The sequence below is a fragment of the Halichoerus grypus genome, chromosome 15 (assembly GCF_964656455.1).
Source record: "Halichoerus grypus chromosome 15, mHalGry1.hap1.1, whole genome shotgun sequence".
NCBI lineage: Eukaryota > Metazoa > Chordata > Mammalia > Carnivora > Phocidae > Halichoerus > Halichoerus grypus.
Window position 1 is genome coordinate 24507862 of NC_135726.1, and position 15691 is coordinate 24523552.

The 15691-nt window shown below is 35.4% G+C and overlaps 1 long non-coding RNA gene across 1 annotated transcript in view; it reads right to left on the reverse strand.

The window, feature by feature from the left end:
• Positions 1 to 1410: 1410 nt before the first annotated feature.
• LOC144380248 (uncharacterized) overlaps positions 1411 to 15691 on the reverse strand; it is an 882993-nt gene continuing 868712 nt past the window's right edge. The window contains exon 5 of the long non-coding RNA XR_013444222.1: positions 1411 to 1719. This is a non-coding gene — a long non-coding RNA (uncharacterized LOC144380248). The remainder of the gene's footprint in view (positions 1720 to 15691) is intronic.

Consider the following 15691-nt stretch of genomic DNA (forward strand, 5'->3'; position numbering starts at 1 on the left):
CTCTTAAATAGCTAATGTTTTATACAGTTGAGGTGGTGAATTTCTGATCCTTATAAAATACAATGTTTGAAAATATTAACACTTTATAAGTTCCATTATTCACTAACTCTCAAGCTCAGATTTATTTTTCTTCATAAAGGCCAAAATCCTACGGTTTAAAACCAGATTTAAATAGCCCAAATAACAGGATGCTGAAGCAAGCAGGAAGACAAGCTGATTGTTCACACACTCCATTATTACCGTGCTCCCAAAGCTCTCTGTTTTACATTTCACATCATGTATCAGTAAAAATGTGGCAATGACAAGGTAATAGAAGGATGATTAGCTTTAATGTACTCCCTTTCATGTTTGTAGTTAGAGCAAATATGAACTAATTTATACCCTTAGCTATTTTTCTTTTCTGTGTGTATTGTAACAAATGTGAAAATTGCTGGTGTAAGTGTAATTGATCAATTGAGATAAGTGCAAGTTGAGTTCGATGAATCTTTAACAAATTTTCATATGGCTGCCCTTGTTGGTAAAAATTGTTAGTAATTTCTATGTCAGCATAAGAATCCTGGGAACTCCAGGTTCCGGTAGGTGACATGGATTTTTTTATTAAGCAATTGAATCAAATAGCAACAAATCAAGTTAACAAACAATTGGGTGGTACAGAACAAAGAAATCATAAAGCATGCATTTGATCTTAGAGCTGCATTTTATGTTATCAACAGTACAGCTAATCAATATTTTGAAAGGACTTGGACAACAGTAAAATAATACAGTCAGTTCTCAATAACTCTAAATAAAATGTACCTACAAATTATTCACTATTTTCATTTGGGGTTTTATTTCTGGATATCCTTTATACAGTCGGAAATATAATCAGAAGGATTAAGAGAATCTTAATCAAATATAATGATATACTTGTATATCAACAGTGAATGCATCCGGAAAGACAGCTGAGATTGTTTACCAGAGCAGACACTGCTGAAGCCATAAACTGGTAAGAATACTTATATACAATGGAATATTATTCAATGGTAAAAGGGATGAGCTATCAAGTCACACAAAGACATGGATGAATTTTAAATGCATATTGCTAAGTGAAAGAAGTCAGCCTGAAAAAGGCGCATGCTAGATGACCTTACATAACATTTTGGCAAAGCAGAATTACAGAGATGATAAACAGATCAGCTGTTGGCCTAGATTCAGAGTTGGGGGGAGAATAGGTGAAGCACAGGGTGATGTTTATGTATGATATTGTAATAGTGGATACATGACAGTTATACATTTTCCCAAGTGCATACAATTATAGAACATAGAGTGAACCTTAAAATATACCAAAAAATTAAGAGGTTGGGTTTCTAAAAATATAATATAGCATGTGACCAAAAATAAAACTTACTGTTTGACTAATGTATGGGAACAACTTAAATAGGAGATGTGGGGAATAAGGTGCTGAATTAAATAACTTTGGAAGTGAGTGAAACCTGTAAGACTAAAGGCAAAAAGAAACTGTATATACGCAATGGTACTGTAGTCAGTAAAGTTGTTTCCTATTGGAGTCCGGGTTAAAAATTCACATCACTCTACCTGTATCACGGAATTAAACAAGTAAGCGTTGCAGATAGTGGCAGCCACTATTGAAGTGACAGGTACAGATAAGCAAGAAGAAAGGCTAGAATGATCCATGGGATAATGGATTAGAGTTGGTGACATCAGTTTAGCTGGTGACATCTGTATATAGATACAAATGGTTACAATTAGAAATATTATAAGTATGTGTATATGTACAGGTTAGTGTGCTTACATATTTCCTTGCTCAGTCACTTAAAAAGTGCTAGAAGCGGGGCACCTGGGTGGCTCAGTTGGTAAAGCATCTGACTCTTGATTTCTGCTCAGGTCATGATCTCAGGGTTCTGAGACAGAGCCCTGCACTGGGCTCTGTGCTGGGTGTGGAGCCTGCTAAGATTCTCTCTCCCTCTGCCCCTCCCTTACAAAGAAAAAAAAGAAAAAGAAGTCCTAAAAGCAACAACCCTCCAGTAGCAATGAGCTCACCTTGTGTTAAGATCTTGGTTACTAATACCATTTTTTAATTAAAAAAATACAGGTTCCTTGGAGAAATAACTAATCCTAGGAATGGAGACGGATATATAGGCATCTGAACCATCTTTTAGTGCCAGACACTAAGGAAATGCCAAAACAAAACAAAACAAAACTCTCCATAATAATAGGTCTATGTTAAAGGGACGAAGAAGCCAACTGAGAGTTCCCAGTGGCCCAAGCTGGGACAATTTGAGCAACACAATAAATCAAGTAGTAATGGATTATAACCCAAAATATAAAATGAATATACATAAGTCTTTATTTACTGACATGAATAAATAATAGCAAAAATAAATAAATGGAGAAGAGACAAATCTCCCATGCAAAAGAATCCCAAATTAATAATCAAGGATGGAAGCATACCTACCCACTCCTATGTGACTGTACATGATGACTTCATTCCAGGGAGAAAGGAATGAAAAGATCTGTTTTCACTTCTTAGAGTGAAGACACCTCACAAACATTATCTCAGCCAATGTTATCAAGGTCAACATCAAGAGTGATAAATCATGTTGATATGATATATCATGACTTGATGATATGATTTAATACCTTTTGATGATACTGATATGATTTAATGATAATGCCACTTTACTTCTGTGGTCTTCCTCCCCAAAAACCTAACTCCAGTCTAATTACGAGAAGAACATAAGTGAAGTCCCATTTGTGGGTCATTCTGTAAAATACCTGATCAATACTCATCAAAACTGTAAAGGTCATCAACAACTAGGCAAGTATGAGAAACTTTCACAGCTCAAACAATGCTATAGTGCCATGATAACTAAATGTAATACAGTATCCTGGGTGGGATCCTGTTAAGAGAAGAAGGTTCTCAGGAAAAAACTAAGGAAATCTTAATAAAATACAAACTTTAGTTAATAATAATACATTAATATTGTTTCATCATTTGTAACAAATATACCATACTAATATACAATACGGGAAATTAGGTTTGGGGAACATGGGAACTCTATACTATCTGCCATTTCCCTGTAAATCTAAATTATTATAAGTAAAAAGTTTAGAAAGGAATGTAGCACTGTATCTGAGTTTTAACGGTTATTTTTTTAAGGGAGCATTAAAGTTGCAATGGCATTGGTGCAATAGTAGGGATGTTCCTCAAAATATTAAAAACAGAGCTACCATATGACCCATTAATTCCACATCTAAGTATATACCCAAAGAAACTGAAATAAGCATGTTGAAGGGATATTTGCACTCCCTTGTTCACTGCCACGCTATTCACAACAGCCAAGACATGGAAGCAACCTGAATGTTCACTGATGGATGAATGGATAAAGAAAATGTCATATATACATACAATGGAATGTACTCATTCTTTTTTTTTTTTTACACTTTTTTTTAAATTTTTTTATTGTTATGTTAATCCCCATACATTACATCATTAGTTTTAGATATAGTGTTCCATGATTCATTGTTTGTGCATAACACCCAGTGCTCCATGCAGAACGTGCCCTCCTCAATACCCATCACCAGGCTAACCCATCCTCCCACCCCCCTCCCCTCTAGAGCCCTCAGTTTGTTTTTCAGAGTCCATCGTCTCTCATGGTTAGCAATACATGTTAAGAAAAAAGAAGAAGAAGAATGTAGCAGGAGGGGAAGAATGAAGGGGGGGAAATCGGAGGGGGAATGTACTCATTCTTAAAAAGAAGCAAATCTTCCACTAGTAACATAGATTATGCTAAGTGAGATAAGCTAGACAAAGAAGGAGTCGTACTATAAGACTATGAGTCTTATAAAGAGGAATATAAAATAGTCAAACTCATAGAAGCAGAGAGTAGACTGGTAGTTTCCAGTAGTTCGGGGAGGGAGAAATGGAGAGGTATTAGTCAAAGGATACTAAGTTTCAGTTACGCTAGATGAATAAATCCCTGAGATCTACTAGGCCGCACAGTGCCTATAGTTCACGATAATGTATCACATACCTAAAAAATTTGCTAAGAGATTGTATCTCAAAGGTTCTTATCACATATAAAAACATAATAATAAAAAATAAAGAGGGCAGGAAGAGACTTTTGGAAGTGCTGGTATAGATTGTGGGAATGGTTTCACAGATACAGACCTGTCTCCAAACTCATCAAGTTATATACATTAAATATGTACAGCTTTCTGTATGTCAATCACACCTCAATAAAGTAGTTAAAAAATGAAAAGTTACAGCAAAAAATGTAGCACTGGCAGAAAAACACCATTGTAATCCTGACTGTTTAAACTCAAAATCCATACCCTTTAAGAACAATTCATGATTTCCCTAGACAGATAAATTCTCTCTTTTTCTCTATTCCATATCATTTTACTGGTTGATTTGGCCTCAACAAAAGAATAATTTCCTTTTCATAGTTAGAAAAATTGTTAAAGCAATATGTACCTCATTTTCATGTAGTGTTTAAAGTGATACAGTTTTAGGACAAAATTACTGACATAAATAAGTGTAGTCCCAAGTTATTTTAAAAAGGTAAAATATTTTCTGTGCTATTTTTATACTCAATTCATAAGATGAATAAATCTCTTTTTAGAAATATACATTTAAACCCCATTTTAAGTAGGACTATCAGAACTTAAATGAATTTTTCAGTTATCTGAAATGATAAGAGCACTTCTCAATATATTCAGATAAATTCCATTTCTTAGTGTGGCAGTCCCTGAGCATGGTTCACCAAATACTTCCCATTTTCCTTTCATTGAAAGAGCAGAATTGCATTTCCCTACCTCTTGAAGTTAATGTGGCCATGTGACTGACATTGTCCAATGAAATATGAGTGCAAGTCTTTGCAAGCATGATAGCACAGCTAGACACTGAATCTACTTCATATCTACTTCATACTGGGTCTCTGAATGAGGCTGAGGTAGACCTAATCTATCTATTGGCTACTCTGTAACTGTTCATGTATCAACAAGAAATAAACCTTTGTTATTTTAATCCACTGAGATTTTTAGAGTTGTTACTACAGCATAATCTAGCCTGTCCTGAGAGATACATTTATTATCTTTGTTATTTATTTATGAGAAATATACGGCTCATATTTTCTGGAGCCATATGTTAAAAATATCAAATACTGAATGCATATATATTAAACATGAACTGATGTGATAAGCTCTTTTCCTTCAAAAAGATAATTTCATCAGATTGGAGGGCATGTAACAGTTATCTGTCAACAAGTTGTCACTTTGATCATGTAAAGTTACTTTATAAATCCTTTAATTTAAAATGTTTAATTATTAATTTTACCCAGAATCCTATATGCCATACTCAGTTATGACACCGATCAAAAATTAAAAATTATACTGATCAAAAATAGAGATTATAATAACTTGACAGCTGAAGGCACCTAACTTTAAAGACTGATAAAAGTTCAAAAAGTTGATAAGTATGTTTGAAAATGCACAATTTCTGCAATAAGTATCAACTTCCTGGAAAGGAATTCACTTTGTGGTTTGCATATTGGATACGCCAATATAAATTATATTTAGAAGAAATAAGACCACAAGGGTTGGAAATGTCTGTTTCTGGTCCCTTTTAGTCTACGCTGACAAATATACCTATCAGACTAGATAAGGATTCAGATGAACCCTACTTTCCTAAAAATCTCCTGTCACAAGAAACTGGTGAGGGAGTGGACGCAGAAGGAAAAAAGCCAAAAAAAGGTAAAATTTCAGGATGATTTTAGCCTAATCTTTCAGGGGAATTGTGGAAGTAAACTTTACCTCAGAGTTTGTACCAAACTGAAGCAAGAGAGCTTGAGTTTCATACTGAACACTCATTGACCATTAGTGGAGCTTTTCTTATACCTCTGTATGTGCACAGAGGCTCCAAGGGTAGTTTTTGAAGAAGTGCTCAAAAAGTGGTAAAGGTTAAAGGAGACTAATTGGAAATTAGCACAAGCAATATCTGCTAGAACAACTTTTAAAACAGAACACATTCTTATCAGTTAACATTAGTTATAATCCACATCATAACATTAGGAGGAGGAATAACAACAGTTATGTTTATAAAGGTCAGAGAAAAGTTAAAAATATGAGGTCTCAAAAGAAAAAAAGATTAATTAGGTACACAAATTTTAGGAAGCTTTCTGTTCTAAGAAAGATGTCTTGATTAATTTACTTCTTATACTTTAAGTAACATACCCAAAACAGTGATGGAAGAACAGTTTCAGGTGTTATGTATCCAAGAAATTTTATTATTTCTTTAAAGGAAAAATGATTATGGAACTACTACATACTCACAGGGAATACAACAACAAATATAAAAAACTCTATTTCCTCAACAAGCATACATTCTAGTGAGAGAGACAGAAAAATATAAATGAGTTATATTATCAAGTGGTAAAAAATGTTATGAGAAAAATATGAGCAAGGTAGGGGAAAGGCAGTGAAAAGAGAGTAGGCTATTTTAGGCAGTGAAGTAATAGAAGGTCTCTGATCAAATAACTTCAGCTAGAGACTGCAAAAGTGAGGAAGTAAGCCCTGAAAGCATCTGGAAAAAAAACATTCTAGGTAGAGGATACCTCAGGTGCAAGTTCTCAGAGCCTACACCAGGTTCATTGTGCTCAGAGAACAATGAAGGATAGCATTCTGGTCATAGCTAATGGAGGGAAGAACTGAATGTTGGAATATGCTGTTGGAGAGAGCACCAAAGCCAGACCATGCAGGTTCTTGCAGACCAAGGCAAGTTGTGTGTGTGTGTGTGTGTGTGTGTGGTGTTACTGTTTTCACTTTTAAGCCATTAGAAGATCATGAACATAGGATTTGCATTAACTGATTCTGGACATGAAGAAGAGCAACTGAACTTAGTCTCCCACTGTACAAAACTAGAAAACTGCATATAATATATCAAACAACTGGTTTCACATATTGGACAATAGGTAGCACTAGAATGTGATCCCTGAAAGAAAGGAAAAATGAGTTGAATCCTACAGTTTTCCCAACTTCTTGCCTGGATGCAATGTCTAGATTGCATTCACAGAGAGGGACAAGAATGCAAACAAGAGCCTAGCAGTCTCACTGAGTTGAGCAAAGAGAGACTAGGGTTTAGGGAGGCTTAAGTGACTGAAATAGTAGGGCAGAGTTATGGGTGGAAAAAAAAACTGTGTAGAAACACAGCTCCAGAAATCCGCATAAGGGTTCCCTTTAGTCATTGCTGAATACTTAGCTATATGTACATACAGTACATTGTACATACATGTATGTACATACAGCAAAATTCCACAAGGTGTGGCCAAAAATACCAGTAAGTTATAAATTTAAAAAAAAACATAGCAAAGCTCACATAAGGCAGGCAGTTGTCCAAAGTCTAACCAGCCAGAGAGTAGCATCCCTGGTGATTGGCCAGGTCATTTGGTGGAGACCTCAAGAGAGTTATGTCTCAGAAATATGGCTTAATTATCCCTAGAATGAAGTCTACTCTAGATACACCCTAGAAAATCTTAAAAACAGGGTCAAGGTCATAAATTTTTCCACAATAACTCAATTGCCAAATTAACAGACAAAACAGTAGCATAGGATTCTTAAAGTTCAGCCTCTAATCAAAATATTTTATACATGCTGAGAATCAGAAAAAAGGCAACCCATAACCAAGAAAAAAAAATCAATAGAAAAAGGCACAGAAATGAAAGTAATGATAATGGACAAGGATGTTAATTAGCTATTACATTTATGAGCAAGAATTTAACTAAAAACATGAAGATAGGAGAGAAACTGAAGATATTAAAAAAATTGAACTACTATAGATTAAAACAATATCTGAAATTAAGATACTGATGGATGGGACTGGCAGATAAAACAGTGCAGAATAAAAACATCAGTGAACTTGAAAACAGAGCAATAGACTCAAGCCAATATGAAACAAGGAGAAAAAAAAGATTGAAAAGAATTAAAAGAGCATCTATGACTCATATGATATATTAAACAGTCTAACATACATAGAATTGTTCTCTTAGAGGAATCAGAGAGACTAGGGAGACATCAAAAATATTTGAAAATACAGTGGCTGAAAATTTTCCGAATTTGATGAAAAACTGTAAACCCACAGATCCAAAAACATCAACAAACTTGAATAGTATAAACATGCAAGCACACATGCCAAGATATATCACATTTTAATAAAATTTCTGAAAACCATGAACAGAAAGAAGAATCTCAAAAGCTACCAGAGGAGGAAAGACACACATGTGCAGAGGAATGACTGGAAGACTAAAGAGAAGACTTTTTTCAAAAACTATACAAACCAGGAAACAATGGGATGACATCTTTAAACAACTGAAAGGGCGGAAAAAAGAGTACCTGTTTATCTAAAATTGTTATCTAGCAAAATATATCCTTTAAAATGATTACAAAGAGCCTAAGAAGATGGGGGTGGGAGTAATGGAACTATTCCAGAACTTGATTGTGGTGGTAGTTACACAAATCTCTATTATTTATAGAACTATACACAAAAAAGAGTGATATTAACTGAATGTCCATTATATATCAATGGAAAAGAAAAAGATGCAAAATAAGATAATTTCATTCAAATAAAAGCATGAAAATTTGTTCCCAATGGACCGATACTCTAAGAAATCTTTAAGTTTTTCATAAAGAGAAATGGTGGAAACTTGGATTTACAAAAAGGAAAGAAGAGTGCTACCAATGATTAAAAAAGAAAAAAAATATATAAAAGATATATATATATATATAAAAAGATACAATATAAATACAATATATAGTTAATTTTACATGATATATATTATATAATAGTATATATTAATCTATAATATACATAATATTAATATAATACATATTTTATTTTTAAATATTTTATTTATTTGAGAGAGAGAGAGCATCAGAGAGAGAGAGATCATGAGCAGAGGGGAGGGGTCCGAGGGAGAAGCAGACTCCCCACTGTGCAGGGAGCCGAAAGCAGGGCTCGATTGCAGGACCCAAGATCATGACCTGAGCCGAAGGCAGACGCTTAACCAATTGAGCCACCCAGGCACCCAATACATTATATATTTTTTATAATACATGCATATAGGATAGCGAATAATGGCTGCCATTATGTTTGTATGTCAGTGTATGTACACTGTAAGGGACAACAGAGGAAAAGAGTTGGCCAACATAACACAGGAGTTCTGTTTCTTCCCCACATACTCCCAATATTCACTCTTCACTTCTCCACATACTAACACCAGATATGGTTAGTATTTCTAATTTTAACCATTCTAATAGGTGTGTAGTAATACCTCATTGTGGTTTTTATTTGCATTTCCTTAATGAGCAATGACACTGAGCATCTCTTTGTATGTTTATGCTCCCTCTTTGTATCTTCTTTGGTGAAATGCCTCATCAAATCTTTTCCTCATTTATTATTTGTTTTGTTTTCTTCATTATTGGATTTTGAGATGTCTTTAAATAGTCTGGACACACAAGTACAAATAATCAGGTATATGATTTGAAAATATTTCCCTCAGTCTATAGCTTATATTTTGATTCTCTTTCACAGTATTATTTGAAAAGTAGAATTTTTCTAATTTTGATTAAGTTCAACTTATCCATTTTTTTCCTTATAAAGAACATGCTTTTGATGTATCCAAGAAATCATTTTGTAATGTATAAAAATATTGAATCATTATGATATACACCTGCAACTAATAGAGTATTGTATGTCAATTATATTTCAATAAAAAAAAATCTTTGCCTAACTCAAGGTCACAGAGATTTTCTATGTTTTTATCTAGACATTTTAAAGATTTAGGGGTTAGAGTTTAAAAGATGTGGATCGAAGTTCATTTTTCTTTGGCATATGAATATCCAATTATTCCAACACTATCTGTTGAAAAGGCTATTTTTTATCTATTTAATTGCCTTGGCACCTCTGCCAAAAAACAGTTTTCCATGTATGTATGCATCATGGCTTGGACTACTAACTCTGTGTAACTGATCTAGTTGTTTATGATGATACCAATCTCATACTGTCTTGATTACTCTAGCTTTATAATGTATCTTGAAATCAGGTAGTCCTTCAAGTGTGTTCTTTAATTTTGCAAGGTTGTTTTGGCCAGCTTTTGTTCTTTTCACTTCCATAAAAATGTTAAAATCAGCTTGTGAATTTCTGCAGTAGTGCCCGCAGAGATTTTGTTTACAGTTATGTTGAATCTATTGATCAATTTGGAGAAAGAACAGGGATGTTCAAAGTTTGAGAAACATGTAGATAGTGGGAAATAACCATCTGAGAAAATGCTAAAATAGTTTTATTATTGCATGAAATTGTAGGATACTACATTTATACTGAATGTAGTATAAGAATCCTAAATTCCTTCTTTCATGATTTGGGAATTTCTAATACAAGAGATTTTTCAGGAACTGAAATCATGGCTGGAAATGGTAAGGAAAAAACAGCATTTGGTCACATCATGATTGAATTATTATTATTATTTATATTTAAATTTTTGAATTATTTTTTTCTTTAGATGTCGAAAATAAAAAGATCAACAAGCCATCCAAGACCCTAAATGTTTTGGATTTTGCCTGCCTTCTTGTACTTTGCTTCACCCTCAACCCAACTCACTCCTCCAGACACACTGGCTTCTTCCTATTTTCTGAGCATGTCAAACCCTAGGTTTTTGCTCATGTTGTTGTCTCTGCTGGTAATATCCCTTCCCAAAGGATGGCTCCTTGTACATTCAGATTCCTGCTCATATACCACTTCATGAGAATAACTGTTATCTGAGCAACAGGGGATGGGAGAGAGAAGAGAGTAAGCTTACACTGAGAGACCTTTCTTACTAGACAAACCATGCTACAGTTTTTTGTTTTTTACTTTTAAGAACATATCACTATATTAAGTTAGTGTTAATTTGTTTTCCAGCATCCTCTAAAAAGTAAGAGAGAGAACAGAACTGTCCTGCCCACCGCTATATCTGCTGCCCATAGAAAAGTGCCCAGCATATAGTATATACGAACAAATACATGGGTGGAAGGAGATATAAAGAAGAAAAGAACTTTCAAAAGCAGATTTCAAACTTTTTTCTCATCTGTTGGCCTTGGGTCATTTGCATTCTGTTTTGAATCTGCATAAATTAGCTTTCTTACTGGAAGTTGAAATGTTATCTAGTTTGTTCTTTGGGAAATAATAAAATGAGATGAAATTGAGATGGCATTTGGCCAGTATTCCCTCTCTTGAATTCTTCTAGGGAGATGTATACACAAAGGATGAAGCAAGGCAGAGCAAAACTTTATTACTGGTTGACATTTTGTCCCCACAGCCCGAGGAAGAACACTAGTGATATAGGCTAGAACAACTAGAGAAATCATTTTTTAATCTTCGTTAAAGGCCTATGTAAACCAGAATAAAGAAGGCCAAAAGGTTGGTTTTTGTTAATTTCCACCCCAATGAACAGACACAGTTATCAAGTCTGCATTGCAGAGAAAAAGAAGGAGGGACAGGAATACAACTGTGATGGTAAAAACTGATTTAAAAAAAAATGCGTTTTATTTTCTATCATCACAGACCATGATTACTATCCCCTTGCTTAGCTGCCTTTTTGAAAGGAAGACACATTTTCTTAAAAGAGATGAAATTGCTTCCTCCCCCCACAAAAAAAGAGATTTCTAGGCTTTCTCTCAGTTGGAGCAAGCATTAAATATTTAAACGATGAAAAGATAATAGATTGGTGAGATACTGCCAAGGTTAACTATCTTATGCGTCCCTATTTCTACATGTGGTAAGGAAAGTCAAAAATGACCAAAGAGTAAAAAAGAAAAAGAAAAAAAAAAAAAAAAAAAAAAAGACTGGAACTTCTCCCAGACGTGTAAGGCAACAGCTTTGTGTGATGTTTCTTTTAATTACAAAGTTACAAAAGGACAAAGAGACAGAAAAGAAGAGATGATTCATAGTATGGGTCCAATGTCCTCCATCATGGAAAGAAGCTCTTTCTAGTTTCTGTGAATCAACTGAGAGACTGAATGCACAGACAATGGCCAGACCATATGCTACAAAAGAACTCTGAGCCAACACCCTCTGCCGCAACAATTCCAGAGGCCAAACTGCAATTTTACAACCAGCCCAGAATGGGTGCGACTTAGTTCTAAATTCCAACTTCCCAATTTTTGCCTCTGTTTTCCACACCAGGCCAACCAGAGAAAGCTAAATATACTCCCTCAGTCGATCCCATAATAGACCTCCCTTCCAGTTAGTTCGCCTCCAGGTTCCTCACACCAGCAAAGTCTAATCAAGAAAATCTGAAGTCCTCCCTGCTTCTCACTCTAAAGCTCTCAAACATCCCTGTCTGTTTTTGAATCTGTGCCAAACTCAAGTGATGGCAGCTGACTCTCTTGCCGTAGTAAGCTCGGAGTATATAGTGTCCTGTGTTTTTATTTGGGTAGTCATCCTTTATTTCTACCAAAGAGAGAAATAAAATAAGACAGATGGAACATTTATCCCTATGCACAATAAGAAGTGATAAATTGCTATAAGGGCACCCTAATTTCTAAAGATTTATTTATTTATTTGAGAGACAGAAAGAGGGAGAAATGAGCAGGGGAGAGGGAGGGAGAGAATCCTCAAGCAGACTCCCCACTGAGTGCAGAGCCTGACCCAGGGCTTAATGGCACAACCCTGAGATCATGACCTGAGCCAAAATCAAGAGCCAGACATTCAATTGACTGAGCCACCCAGGTGCCCCAGCATTCTAATTTCTAAAATGAAGTATTTCTTGCCTTATTGGTAAAGATTGATACCTTGAAAAAACTTTAGATTTCCATTAACTTCTTTGAATCACAAGAGCCTTAAAATAAAAATAATAAATAATTGTTCATATTATTAATAAAGAGGAGAGAGCTCTGTGTGCTCTCCTTCTCTCCCTCTCCCTCCTTCTCTCCCTCCTTCTCTCTCTCTCTATTTTTTTGGTAGGATTTTACCACCACAATGAAACAAGAGGGAATTATATAAAAGCTGATACAAGAGATTCTCCCATGGCCTCTTCCCCATGACCACTATCAGCTTCTTCATGAGGAAGATTCTACAAAAGGTTTAGGAGAGAAAAAAAGAATCTCCATTCTTTCGAACCCTCTCCCTCTATCTCCTACATCAACAGCTCCATGATCTCCAACCTTTTGTAACATACCTTCCAAATTCCCAGTTTTTCTGTCACATTGGTAATGAATGTATAGACACTCAGCTGCATTCTAGGTGATGGCACGCAAAGGCACAGCTTCATATTCTGTGAGAGGTGCAATTTTAAGAAAATCAAACTTTCCACATGGGCAAAATGGGCCTCCTCTTAGCATAGAGCTAGAAATTAGGCTAAAGGCTTTATTTACATCATCCAATTTAATCACCATAACTGTCAAGCTAGGTGGTTATTTCCTCTTCATTAAAATATGAATGAGACAGTTGTAGCAACTTCTCATCTATGACACTGTGAGAAAGTAGACTTGTTGCTATTTGAAACCATGTCCCCCTGAACCTAAACACTCTTCTTAGTCAATACTTAATCAATACTAAATATTATAAAAATATTTTTGGAAAAAAGCATGTTTTAGAGACATGTGCAACACAGTAACACAAGCTTTTTCCCGATCTGGGGAGTGATCTCAGCTTATTTTTCTTTAAAAATCTCTTCCCAAGTAACTAGAGCATCGTTGAAGACAGAAGAACCTGGTAATTGGGCTTCAGTTTGGCTTAACATATTCTCTTCTGATTCAATGAGAAATTAAGTCAATCTGATCTGTTCATTAAAGTGTACTGTAACATGGGTTGGAAGAAAAAAATATATACCATTTCAAATGCTTTGAAAAGTCAGGGACCAGCTTCTTAGCCCAGATTTCTTAGAAAAAAAGAGCCCGAGGCAAAGCTTCAGGTAAAAAAGAGCTTGTATTATAACCTCAGGCCAGCAAGAATAAGGGAGAAAAGCAGTCAGTCAAGGAAGAGGTGAAAGCAAATACAAAGTGGTACATTATTGAATTAACTACATCGGGACAACTTCAGCTGTGTGTGGAATCACTGTGACTCAGAAGAGCCTATTAGGAAAAGGAGGAAAAAAAAGTTCGTCTTCCAGCTCTTTGCTAGCTCCTGGACCTCACTGATCCCGGTTTGGTTTGCCCCTCAGCGAATTAACATTCCCAAACTTTCGGGGTTGGTAACCTGACCCCTCCAGGGCTGCCTCTAGGAAATCCATTTCCCGAATCACATTTCAGCTCCTCATCTGAATCTGAGAGTGGAGGGTATATCTATTGCCTTCAGAGGTCCCAACTGGAAAATTGGGATCTGGGAACTAGAGCCTTCACAGCTCCCACTCTGGAAAAGTACAATCGTGGTCATCCTAACATCTGGCCCTCCTACTGGGGCTGCCGAAACAGCCGGTGGTATCAATAAATAAGCTGAATGGTGGGATAAATGGTAATGTTCACAGGTAGATCATATGTGTATTTGTGCATGAGTGTGTGTGTGTGTTGGTTGTACATGCATGCACATACAGAGGGGAGTTGGGAGTGGTGGGCAGAGGGAACTGAGAGGATCTGAGAAGATACACAGTCTCATGTAGCAACTCCTTGAAATCTTCATTCAATATTCCTGATGATTCTCTATTTCCTAAAGAGCAGTGCATGTGAATGAGTTTTGTAATTTTTAAAACAATACATAAACGGTAGAATATATTTTAATGAAATACCTCAAAGTAAACCATCCTATAGACTCTAGTCATCTATTAATTTATTTAATAAATCCCCACCAATCCCTCAGCATCCATTTATTATTAGGCTCTATTCCAGGAACTAGAGTTAACACCAAGGAACAAAATAGACAAAAATTTCTGTCCTGGTAGGGCTTAAACTATTAAGATAACTATTAAGATAGTGTCAGCCAGCGATAAATCTTATGAAGAAAATAAGATGGTGCACTGTGCAGAAAGGGGAGGCATAGAGTTAATTTAAATTGGTTTTAACTGAATCCCTAATGGTAAGAAGAAGACAGCTAAGCTAAATTGGGGTATGGGGGGATTAGAAGTTTTTGAGGGAGAACAGACCAGACCGTAAGTGCAAAGATCCAACAGTAGGAATAAACCTGGTGTGTTTGGAGAAAAAAAAAATAGAAAGCCTCTTTTTCCCATCCTTCTTGGCTAGTTTAGCTATGGAGCTAAAGTTTATATGAAAAAGGACATCTACATTTTCTACATAAGAGTAAGAAACATTCTTTCTTAAGAATGTTACTGGGGGACGCAGGGGCAGGTGATATAGTAGAAAGTACTTCTTCATTTCCTCTAAAAGGATAGCTGGGATATAAATGCAGGAGAAATTTCAAAAACATATTCATGGCTCCCAGAAAATAAATTATAGTAGGGTAAACCTTGATCAGCCATGAGGTGTGGCTAATTTTTACCGCAGGGGTTTTCGTGCATAAAAATTGATGCTTTCATGAAAAAAAGAAAATTTTGTCCTTGGTCATAGAAAGAGATTTCTGACACAAAATTGTCCTTGTACTTAAAGGGTAAAACTTTGAAGCATAAGTCTTGTTCAAGATTTAAGCCAAAGGCCAACCTGACTGCATTTCTTTTAACATAAATTTTAAATTCAAAAGTCAAATACAAATCAAATATACCCACAGATAAAT